General features: G+C 34.1%; 1 protein-coding gene across 4 annotated transcripts in view; it reads right to left on the bottom strand.

Moving 5' to 3' along the window:
• LOC6049643 (connectin) overlaps nucleotides 1-12,640 on the bottom strand; it is a 438,570-nt gene that overhangs the window by 396,134 nt on the left and 29,796 nt on the right. The window lies entirely within an intron of this gene.

Raw genomic sequence — 12,640 nt, 5'->3', positions numbered from 1 at the left:
TGATCTGGCAACCCTGTCTCGAGATATGGCCACTTAAGTGATATTGATGTACTTTTTTGAAGCCGGATCTCACTTAAATGTATGTAAACTATGTCCGGATCCACCATCCGACTCAACGTTGGTTAGGTTAATAAAATACCTTTCCAACGAGTCCAAAACATTGAAGATCTGACAATCCTGTCTCGAGATATGGCCACTTAAGTGATATTGATGTACTTTTTTGAAGCCGGATCTCACTTAAATGTATGTAAACTATGTCCGGATCAACCATCTGACCTATTGTTGGTTAACTTATCAAAATACCTTTCCAATAAGTCCAAAAGATTGAAGATCTGGCAACCCTGTATCGAGATATGGCCACTTAAGTGATATTGATGTACTTTTTTGAAGCCGGATCTCACTTAAATGTATGTAAACTTTGTCCGGATCCATCATCTGACCCATCGTTGGTTAGGTTATCAAAAAACCTTTCCAACGAGTCTAAAATATTGAAGATCTGGCAACCCTGTCTCGATATATGGCCACTTAAGTGATATCGATGTACTTTTTGGAAGCCGGATCTAAAAAATAGATGAAACTTGTGTACAGCCATTGTTGTGAGGAAGGCTCCAACCACATAGGTGGATTAAGTTAGTTTTTTTTTCTAATTTTGCAGTGTTATTTTTTAGAGTGTACTAATGTTTTACAAAATTGTAGAGCAGATAATTACAAATTTGTTTATATTTAGACATAAGGGGTTTGCTTATAAATATCACGAGCTATCGCGATTTTACGAAAAAAAAGTTTTGAAAAAGTTACTTTTTGCGTTTCTCTTTGTTTCGTCGTCCGTGTCTGTCGCGGGTGACCATGAACGGCCATGATCAACGATGACCAACATTTTCAAAACTTTTTTTCGTAAAATCGCAATAACTCGTAATGTTTATAAGCAAATCCCTTATGTCAATATATCAAAATTTTTGTAATTGTCTGTTCTACAACTTTGTAGAACATTGTTACACTCTAAAAAATAACCCTGCAAAGTTAGAAAAAACACAAAATTTTAAAATGAAAAATTTTGTTCTAAATGAAAAAATGACCATTCTGGGTCAATGTAGATTCGAAAAGTACATTAAATTTCCCATAAAATGACGTGTTCCAAAAATTTTTACAGTCAAGTAACGGAAAATGGGAGAATTTTAAAAAACTTTTTTAGTGTTTTTTTCGATGAAAAATACGTTTTATCAGAATTCTGAGTACGCCATTAAATCGGGCGTCTAATTTTACATAAAAGTCCGTTTGACACCAAATTTCTATCTCATCACCGTTTCAGGCTGCAAATTATTGAAAAACACCTCTTTTTTCGCATGTTCAAAAATGGAAGGGGTCGTACCGCCTCTCCGTCACGAGATATCAAAAAACGGACCTCGGATTTGTGATCAGGGACAAAAGTTACCCCCCAGGACAAAATTTCACGCAAATCTAAGAGGGGTCGGGGCAACTGCTGTGTGAGTTGGCGGAGAATTACCCAAATGTCTTCTATTCTTTTTAAATATCATTGAACTTATTATTTTGGCAGAAATAGAACAGAGTTAAAAAAGATGAGTGAAAAGAATTAAAAAGACTCAGTGAAAAGCCCTGAATTATTTAATCTTGAATAAACCAGGTTTGAATCTTCTAATTTCAAAATACTAGCTAGAAAAAAATAAAACGAAACATTAAGGATTTTTTTAAGATTTCAAAAAAGTTTTAAAATACTTTGTATGATCCAAAAAGGGATCTTTGATTTCCATACATGTCACATTCAATGGAAAGTTAAATGTATCTACTGAATATTACTTTTACAAGTAATGGTTGAATGGAATCGATAGTTAAAAATAAATGAATTTATTTGATAAAATCTTGTGGAATATTAAAAAAAAACAAATCACAATTAAAAGTATTGATTACAGAGCTTTAAAATTATACAATAATAACAGAGATTAAAAATGTGCATAAATCATAAAAACATCCTTCGCTTCGCATTTTGTGACAACTTGATTATAAAATAGTTTTTTTTTTCTAAATGTTGTAACTTATTAATTTACATTTATTTATATACACATAGTTTCAATTTTGTTTTCCCTTTAATCCTTCTTCTGAGTTTTTAAGTGTTTAAAATGTAGTGTAAAAATAAACTTTTTTTTATAAATTATTATATTTTACGGGATGCCACGTCAGTGTTGTCATTGATTTTTTTTCGATTTCCATAAATAGTGATTGTTATTTTATACTTTTTGATGTGCCTCGTAACTTTTTTCCTGAACATTGATTTACTTAAATCCACTAAGACATTCACTATCGGGGTGTAAGATGACTGTGTGTGCACTTTTTCAGAAAGAACTAGATTAAATTTGGTTAAATTGAATTTAACGGGTACATAAATATCGGCAAAATGATGCAGTCAAAAATTAATTAAATATTTCTTACTACTAAACCAATATTGTTTTTATATTTTTGAGTTATGATGATACTACATACTTGGGTAGGAGCTGATTAACAGGTTATCATTTAGTGATCTCTAAAAAAATAAAAATAAAATGGCAACGCAGTGCATGCAACTTGAAAAACAATTAAAAATATAAAAAGTTTTGTAAATTAAGCTGTTTTATAGCAAATACTAAAAAATAAAAATATATTTTTTTGAATTTTTGAAGTAATCAGAAATTTCCGGCTCCGACTCCGACTCCGACTCCAGTTAATAAAATTTAGCTGACTCCGGCACTCCGACTCCAGCTGTTCAAGTTTTGACGACTCCGACTCTGACTCCGACTTCGACTCCAGGCTTCCCTAAAAGACCCGACTCCACCGACTCCCGCTCCGACTCCACAGCCCTGAGTAAAACTATGGCATTATTAGCCGGGCGCGTGGTGTAGGGGTAGGGGAGAGTGGGGAGACTTGATCCCCTTTTTTTGTACCGCACATAACTCTGTCAATTTCTCACAAAACTATAAACTTTTTGCATGAATTGAAAGCTTAAACATTCATCTATGTTTGGCTAATAAGGATATTTCATCAGATGAACTCTTCGAATCATGCCAAGCGTTTTAAAAAAATATTTTTAACCGGCATTTTAAAAATGTTAGGGGTAACTTGATCCCCCTTTCAACATTTTGAAGAAATCTTAAGCAAAATGTTTCTTATTCATCCAACCTTTTAATTATCTATAAGTTACAGCAATTTCACATAAAACCTGTACGTTTGTGTTCAAAATATAACAAGTTTATTATGTTAAATATTTAAAAACTTAAAATTTTCTTTTTTAGACCAAAATTGAGCATGTTTACAAAAGCTGGTCATTTTTTATTACAAAAGTTTTGAAAAATGGTTCAAACTGCAGTAAGTTATGTACAACTATACTAAAGGAAACTATGTATGAAAACCCAGCTCAATTAATTAATGTTGAGGCTGATTCCAGTGACTGTAAAAAGGCAGGGATCAAGTCTCCCTAAACGCACTTTTTTAAACAATTGATTGTAAAAATAGTATGACGATAAATTTAACATCAAATGCGTAAGGGTTTTGGTGTTGATAAGTTTATCAAACAATTCATGTATAAAAAATAATTTTTTAAATAATTTTTGAGTGTTTTCTATACATATCAATACAAAGAAAAAAAGATCTCTTGGAAGTTTTTTGCAGCTCGTTTTAGAAAAATGTGTGTAACTGAATCTAAACATTTTTTAATTTTTTTCTTTGTTTTCTACAATGAGTTTTAGTTAATTTCGCACAACTTTCTAGAACAAAGCTAATTGTTTTACCCACATGCTGACGAGATACAGGCTTGGGATCAAGTGTCCCCGGGGATCAAGTCTCCCCACTCTCCCCTAAGTGTGGTTGCCCCTTACCCAGTCGGCCTGGGTTCGAACCCAGACGGTCCCGGTGGCATTTTTCGAGACAAGATTTGTCTGATCACGCGATTTTTTAAGGCATTTATAACGATGATTTCCTTCAACTGTAAATATTCCTTTACTGCATAATAACAGTTGAAACGAAAACACTACTTTGAAATGTTGCTAAAAATTGTTCTTGTCTAATAGCAATAATCCTGACCTTGTAAATTGATGTTTAAACTTTTGTTTAAGTATAAAAAAAATCAAATGAAAAGTTGATGTCTAGAGTTTTGTTTGAAAAGGTTCAATAAATCATTGTGTTTCATAAGTTTATCCAGGTTTTTAAGCAAAGATGGCGTTTGAATGGAGCGAGATGTGGCGCTATAACCACGGCAAATAGTGTCCAGGGCATTTGTAGAAATACAATGTCCCATCCCAGAGGGTCCCGGAGTACCAAACCTTCTTAGCATGGTGCTCCCAACGAATACTACCAAAATCTCGGAGCGTATGGTGGTGTGTCCCCACGCTTCTTCCTCCCCTGTCGATTCAGAATTGTGTTGTTGTTCGAACACTCTGTGCTCAAACTCAACCCAATTACGAGTCATCTCTGCGATACGGCTTTACGCAGTAGGCCTGGCCGCTTTAACGCTTGTGATGTTTCAATGCATTCCGATGCAATGGCACACTACAAATGTTAATAAATGACAAGAAGAGTGCTAGGCGTCATCTAACCTAAGGCACTCTCCAGGATCCCTTCGAAAGATTGGCTGCGCTAGGGTCTGATTAGATTAGATTAGACTAGAAAGATGGCGTTTGAATGGTGAACGTCCGAAATGTCAAAATCAAGCAGTACCAAAGTGTGCCATGGCATGTCAGCCACATTTGTTTTTAAGCGAAGATGGCGTTTCGCCATTCGAACGCCATCTTCGCTTAAAAACCTGGATAGGACCTATTCAAATTCAAAACCTTTTGTTTAAGTACTTTTGAATTTCTGTCACAAAACAATTATTTTGCCAAACAAAATTACACAGCAAAAAATCTGATGATAAAATCACATGCAAAAGCATGCAAATCACCTTCGTCAAAAAAGACGCTTAATATTACACGCTGCATGTACAATTTTTGTAAAAAAAAAATGCAACCGGCGAGATTTAAACCCAGCACCAACAGTAAGACCTGGTGCCATAGCAGAGTGCAGAGTGCAAAGTATAAACGCATATATGAGCTTGACATTTCGGTCAAGTAGGGTTCCCATACTGATGGGCTACATATTTCAGGGTGTAATATTACATTAAATTACATAAAATAATGCAAAATTTATTTTACACCCAGGCCTTTTACACGCAGCTGTATTGTTACTTTTTTTTTGCTGTGTAACCCGATCAGACGGTAATAACTAAATTCATGCCATTTCAATAACAAATACTGTTAAAATAACAGAAATTGTTATGGATTCTTCTTGAAAAATCCATTTTTGCATAAGGGTTAAATAACAGTTTATGTTATCATAACAAAATTTGTTATTGGTCTGATATTGATTGAAAGTCAAAACAACTTTGGAATAACATTTTTTGTTATGGAAGAATACCGCCAACTGTTATTGGGATGATCGGATTAGTTGTTAAAATAACAAAAAATGATACAAAAGATTTGTTCGAAGAATAACTTAAAATATTATTCGTCTGTTATTACAATAACAAAAAAATCATAACGACGAATAACAAATCTTGTTATTAATACCATAAAATGTTATTGGCCTAGTATTTTTAAATATCAAAAAATGTTATTCCCAAGTTATTTCCGTCTGTTCGGGAAGAGGGGGCGGGCAACTGCTGAGCTGGTTGGCGGAGAATAACCCACATTTTTTATGAAGCTTGATTTAACATCAACACAAAAAGTTTTGGATTTTTTAAAATGAAATTGCAATAAAAAATCCTAAACTCTAATTCACTGATTCCAATATTTTTTTGCTCAATCCCCACCTTCCATACATTCATAAAGTTTAAATTATTTATGCTTATAACATTTTTATTCCGCTTTTTTCATAATTTACACTTTTTTCAATAATGTTTCAATAACAAATAAAAAGCTTTTATCTTCTCGAGCCACCACTAAACGAAAGATGGTCCACCGAGCCGTGATGGATGCCCTGCAATAACTCTTCCCGGCTGCATGTGCTGCAGTACATCATCACGTGCAGGCAAATGTAAACTAACATCCAAACACCCCCTCTGCCTCACCACCACCACCCACTAATCCATCCATCCATTTATCCAGCCATCTTTCCCCAGACTGTGCTGCGATGGCGGTGAAAATTTAATTTTCTCCAAGCGCTTGCCCGCCATCATCTTGGCGCAAAGATTTTCATCACCGTCCCGTGGTCGCCCCTGTAAGATTTCACCTCGCAAGGATTCATCTTCATCATCTGGTGTAAATCACGTTTGCCAGACGCTTTCCGTCAACGATTTTCCTCAGGATGGAAAATCCAGCGAAAGTTTCGAAGCTGTTGGTTGAAAGTTCAAATTAAAAGTTTTTAAAATCATTGAAGCAAGTAAAAGAATATTAACATAAAATTGTAAAAACAACAAAACTGGAAAGATTAATCTATTGATAAAAAAATATATTTAAACCTGTAATTTGTGATGGACCACTGCCCATTCGTTATCCTCGTTGCGTTGAAGATCCTTCCAAGAGCTTTGCACACAAAAAAAAGTCCATGGATGAATGAACAAAAGTAACGACGACGACGACGACGATGATGGTGATGATGAAGATGACCCTCTCGTTTAATCCTTCCACCTTTTTTTTAACTCGCTCTACTCCTTTCACGTGGATTAAGGATCACGAAGCAACTGAGCTTCACAGAGTTTTTTTACCAACCACCTCCTCCGCTTCCCAACAACTTGCGAAATTAATCGTGCTGTGATTAAAAACCGTGCTCTGCTGAAGCGAGTTTAAATTGCACCAAATTAAACCACTCCAAAGCGAGCTACGTGGGAGTGCACAGGGTCTCACCGATGCACAGAGACGACTCCAAATTGAAACGAATATTTTAAAGCTCAAGAGCACGGCCCTAAGCGTGAATAAATGAGCGCTCGTTGCGGTAATTATTCGATGCATAAATGGCACCGTTTTTTTGATGAGTGGTCATTAGTTTTTGAAGAGAAAGGTGTGCCACCCAAATGCAGCGTGAGAAAATAGTCAATTTTAAAATATTCATGTTATGCAAGTTGAAAAAATTATTTGAAAAACTGCGCTGAAAATAGCGAAAAAGGCGAGGTTCCCATTAAAATCATCATATTTACATGATTTTTTATTTAAAATCATTTGTGGTAATTTCAATCTAGCAAAAAAAAAAAAATTTGAAGTATTTTAATCTTTGTCTACGGCAAATTGTTGGTTTTGACTTTTCACAAACATTAGATATAGGAACAAAATAATTTTATTGATTTTTTTATTTGATTTGTTTAATTTCAAGTTGAATTTCCAAAAAAAACTTTTTTTCTAATTTTATTACCATCATAGGGAAAACGTTGGGTCTGGGGGTGAAATTGAGTCAAGCAAATTTCAGCATTTTTGTATGACCCAATCTCACCCACAGACCCATTGTCACCCCTGATGACGGTATGTTTTTTCAGTTTAAAACTGCTTCATCAAGGGAAAGCGAAGAAAAAAAACCCAGTTACAATTAATTTGCCCTAATTTGATGATATTTTAATGTACCTAAAATGTTTTGATGGGGGAAGTTAGTTTAAGGTGTCCCTTTTCAAGATTTATGACTTCAAAAAACAAATCTGCTATTTATACAGGTTTTAGATAATTAATAGTAGTTTTGTTTTTTTATGTATAAATATCTTGTTTGCAAAAATAAACAAGGTGCATGAATACACGCATAAAATAAGGCATATTTGAATCAACAAAACCTTTTGTTAATTTGAAAATCAAGATTTTTGTTGAATCAACGTCAAAGCAACTTTTTCAAAACAACAAAAGATTTTTGTGGAACTGAGAAAATCAAGGTTTGTTGAAACAAACTTCGTACAGGCTGATTCTACAAAACATTTTTCTGCGTGTACAAAAATGAGTTACGATGGAAATTGAATAAAAATTTACTTGAAGCTTCAGAAAAAGAAAGAAAAAAGGAAATTTACCACTATTATTGCCACTATGAGTTGATGTGCCACGATTTCTCGAGATGGTATAACCGGACCAAATTGGCTGAAATTTGGAGTGAAAACTTTCAAGAATTTTTTTTACCCCTCCCCCTCCCCCCCCCCGTAACAAAATGTCCATACAAAATTTAAAAAAATTGTATGGAGCCTAACACAGCCTCCGAAGCCCGATTTGGAAATTTTGCTGAAAAAAATATTAAAATCAAATACTGACGATTTTTCATGTGAAAATAAAAAAATAATATTTTTTTAAATTGATTTTTTTTACATTGGCCTTCGACATGTACACAGGGCTGGTTTGACGAGTCTTCATCGAAATTTTGGCCAAAGTAGTGTGTTCGCTACTCCCACATATTGCATGTAATTTTTGCTTGTACAAAACAGCGACGAACCGCCCTAATTTTCCATACAAAATTTGGAGAAAAACCATTCGGCTCTGCCTAATTTTTTTCAAAAATTCAAAGTGCACGTGTTTGGAGACCCCAAACTTCATGCTTTCCCTCAAGTTTAGCCTACGCAGAAATGTTGTTGGTCGGTGTAATCACATGAAAATTTTCTCAAAAAGTAAGTATTTTTCGTTTATTTTGAAAATGCAAAAAAAAAATTGTTTGTAGCTGCATCAAATGGTCTGGATTTTTTTCATGCATTTCGAAAATAAAACTCAAATTTTTTATAGGCGAACGAAATTTTAGGTAGGCTTTTAAGGAAAAACAGTTAAAAGTTTCAAATATCTAGCCCAACATTTGAAAAGGTCATATGAAATCTTAAAATGCTGTCATAAAAGATTTCGGGGCCACAGATCCTATGTCTAAAAATATTTTCACCGGATTTTTCGGAAAATCTGACATAACATATCAAAAAAATTTTAAGTTATATTTTCAATATTCTGAGATATGATTTTTTGAAATTAAAAACTGGGTTTTTCAACGCGCCACGCGCAAAAATGGAAAAATGACGAAAACGGGAAAAATCGACTTTTTTCAGTAAAACTGCGAAAATTTTGAAAATAAAGCGATGATCTAAACATGTTTGAGTACCAAAAGTTTCATCTTTTAATTCTGAATATTTTGGTAACATACTTTGGTATTCTTACTATTCTTCTTATTCCTTAAAAGCCTATCTAATACTCTTTCATTCGCGTCCAAGACAGCTAAAATCGGTTTAAATGGTGATTTTATGATTTTTTTAAAGGTGGTTTTTGCAAAAATCATCGAAAATGTCAATTTTTTGGAACACCCTAACACGGCATAGATCACCCGAATGGGCAAACAAAAAATACGGGTCTTATTATTTCGGCCAACATTTTTTATGAATCTATGAAAATTTCGTGGGGAATTTCTGCAAACTGGATAAAAAATGTTAGGGTTTTTTTTCGTACATTTCAGAAGTTATATCACAAATTTTTGAAAACAATGGAAATTTTAACAAAACTTCATTTAAAAATATACTAAAAATTTCAGTTTTTCACAAATAAAAATCAGATTTTTTGATACCCATAAAATGATAACTGAAATTTTGAATATTTTTTTGACAAATGTATGCAGCTCTGAAAAAAATTTGAGCATTTCAAAAAATATTTATCGAAATATACATAAAAAATCCGATTATTTTAAACCCCTCTTTAAAAAAATACGTTTTTTCAACAATACGTGGTTTTGTGAAAATTCTAAACATTTCCAAAAATTTGTATTGTTACTTTCGAATTGATAAACTAAAACTCGATCGTTTGATATCCATATAACAAAAGCAATAATACAGTCGACTCTCTGGCTATCGATCTTCTCGATATCAATTTTGATCCTTCTACCGATGAATTCTCCAGTCCCTTCAAACTGCATACATCGATTCTCTTCACTCCTCGATATTTTCGCTTTCTTGACAGATCCTTCCTCGACGATCCCTTGGATTCTGTTTGCTTTAAAAATCTCTTCCGGTTGTCAATAATTTCATTTTCTCTTGCATAGACATTTTTCTTTGTTAAACGAAGCTTTGAAGGGTGTTTGACATTTGTTTGTTTTTGTTTGCTGGACGTTGCCATGATTTTCTCCCATAGCTAAGCGTCAAGGAAAATATAATTTCAATCGAGTCTTCATTTTACATCGTTCTGTAAACTGATGGATCTTTTCCTCAACAGTCCCTTGGATATTGACAACCAGAGAGTCTTTTTGTCTTTTGAAGCTTCATATTTATGTTTTGTAACTATGCACGGTAAATTTTACAGTACAACAATTTTTTACATAATAGTAGAGCAGAAAACTACAAAAAAATTGATACGTAAACATAAAAGGTAAGCTTCTGATCCTCATGAGTTATCGCGATTTAACGAAAAAAGGTTTTGTTAAAGTTCACCGTTGACACAAGGACACAACTTTAAAGGTAAGAACAAGATTGTCCATCAGACCTGGACGCAAACGCAAAATTTTGCGCCTGTCATCATAGCCTGCCAGTCGTCGACCATTGAACAAAGCAACCCCTGTAGATTGTTCGACTGACAGTTGTTGGAAAAATCGAACTGGCACAGCGTTCTGCGTTCACCACTGCGTGGAACGGACAATCTTGTTCTTAGCTTAAGAGCATTGTTACACTCTAAAAAATACCCTGCAAAGTTAGAAAAAAAACATGAAATCTTAAAATGAAATTTTTTGTTCTAAATGAAAATGACCCTTCCAGGTTATTGCAGATTCGAAAAGTACATTACATTTCTCATTTTACAGTCAAGTAATGAAAAATGTCAGAATTTTTGAAACTACCTTTTGTATTTTTTTTTCGATGAAAAATACGTTTTGTCAAAATTCTGAGTACGCCATCAAATCGGGCGCCCTATTTCACAAAAAAGTTCATTGACATCAAATTTCCATATTATCACCGTTTCAGACTGCAAATTATAAAAAACACGTCTTTTTTCGAATGTACAAAAATGGAAGGGGTCGTACCACCCCTCCGTCACTATACATCGGAAAATGGAGGTTGGATTCGTGATCAGGGACTATCAATGCAAATTAAATCTAGACTTTTTTGATAAGGTCCTATCCATTTATGAAATACATAAGCTTTTGGGACATTTCCAAAAAAAACTCTAGAGATGCATGTTGGTTTGTTTTTAGTTGATTAGGCTTTTATTTCCATTAAAATTTTAAAGCTTTTTGATTTTTTTTTGGCAAATGAATGTTTGGACCATTTGTAAGATTAATTTTGAAAAATATTTGAAATTGCCGTATTTCAGTTTAATTTTTCACAAAATTGAAGTATCGTAGTTTTTCTCGCTGCATAGAGATTTTTTCAGCTAATATTGAGGAAAGACTTCACTATATTGAACCTCCTGTCAAAAGCATCATCATATCATGCAAGGGCAAAAAGTTAAACCCTTCCCCGACTGCCATAAAGTGGATTCTAGTTTGAAAAAGTTCCAACCAACAGCAAAAAAAAAGAGCACCTCCACAGTGTGAAGCTCGATTCGTTAGACTGATTTTGAAACCTGGAAAGGGCCGAGCTGGGCGGCGAAAAGTTAACAAACTAAAAACAAACTCCTGCCTGCCTGCCTTCTTGCCACTTTGCCCCCTCCCGATCCAACCCTTAATGAACCGGTCTGGAATGTACGCAAAGTTTTCCCCTTTTATGTTGATTTCGTACGTTTAACACCTTTCCCATAGACCAGCTCACCTGGGTTACAAAAGTTCCCTCACTCAACCCGTTGAATTAACCCTGGCGTGACTTTTTGTTATCAATTTTTTTGAAGGGTTACATTTATTTAAATTAAAAAAAAAAACCTTTTTCAATGTTTTATTTGCGATCATCCTTAGGAAAACTCAAATAAATATAATTAATAAGACAACTCACCAATTAAGTCGTGCAGGGTTAAGTGTCAATTTTCAATAGGAAGCATTTTTGTGTCACTTTTTGAACTTTTCCTACAAGTGTGAAATTATGCAACGCTGAATGTGAGGCATGAAAACTCACCCAACAAGAAAAAAGTAGAAAAAAACAGCAAACTGCACTGCTTCGATGATTACAAGTTGGTAAATTGGTTTTCTCATAATGAAAGAAATTTGGTTTTAGATTATTTGAAATAGGGTTTTTTTCTTAACTTATTTATTAATTGATTGATCCTTTTTTTTTGCTTTTTTTCTTAAAATATGCAAAAAATAACAAAATCCTGTTTTAATGTCGATAAAATCGATAAATTCTAATATCATGATTGAATGCTTATTCTGTTGTCGTTCACCACAAACTCGTCAAGTGTAAAAGCTTTCAACCGTTGCAACCGCCATCATCGTCATTGCTTTCGAAAAGTTGGAGGCGTTCGTCTGGAAAGTGAGAAAATCTTGTGAACAACACTAAAAGTACTCTTTTTTTTTCCTCAGAATTTTCCATTCCACCCACACACACACTCCCATATTTTCCCACTCATTTCATCGCTTTGACCCTTCAACCAATAGGACGCAACCATCAGACCAGAGTTGTTTCATTCATTTTTTGAAAAACTTTTCCCACAAGGAAAATATCGTCGGTGACGATCCAGTCCAGGGCAGCAGCGTTCCATTAGTCAAGCATTTTTGCTCGTACATTTTCATCGTCGCATTCATTTTCATTTGAACGAGCTCTCTCCGAGCCGGCTTGTAG

This window comes from Culex quinquefasciatus, chromosome 3 (assembly GCF_015732765.1).
Source record: "Culex quinquefasciatus strain JHB chromosome 3, VPISU_Cqui_1.0_pri_paternal, whole genome shotgun sequence".
Lineage (NCBI taxonomy): Eukaryota > Metazoa > Arthropoda > Insecta > Diptera > Culicidae > Culex > Culex quinquefasciatus.
The sequence above is the reverse complement of the archived record's forward strand: the minus strand, read 5'-3'. Positions and strand labels throughout refer to the sequence as shown.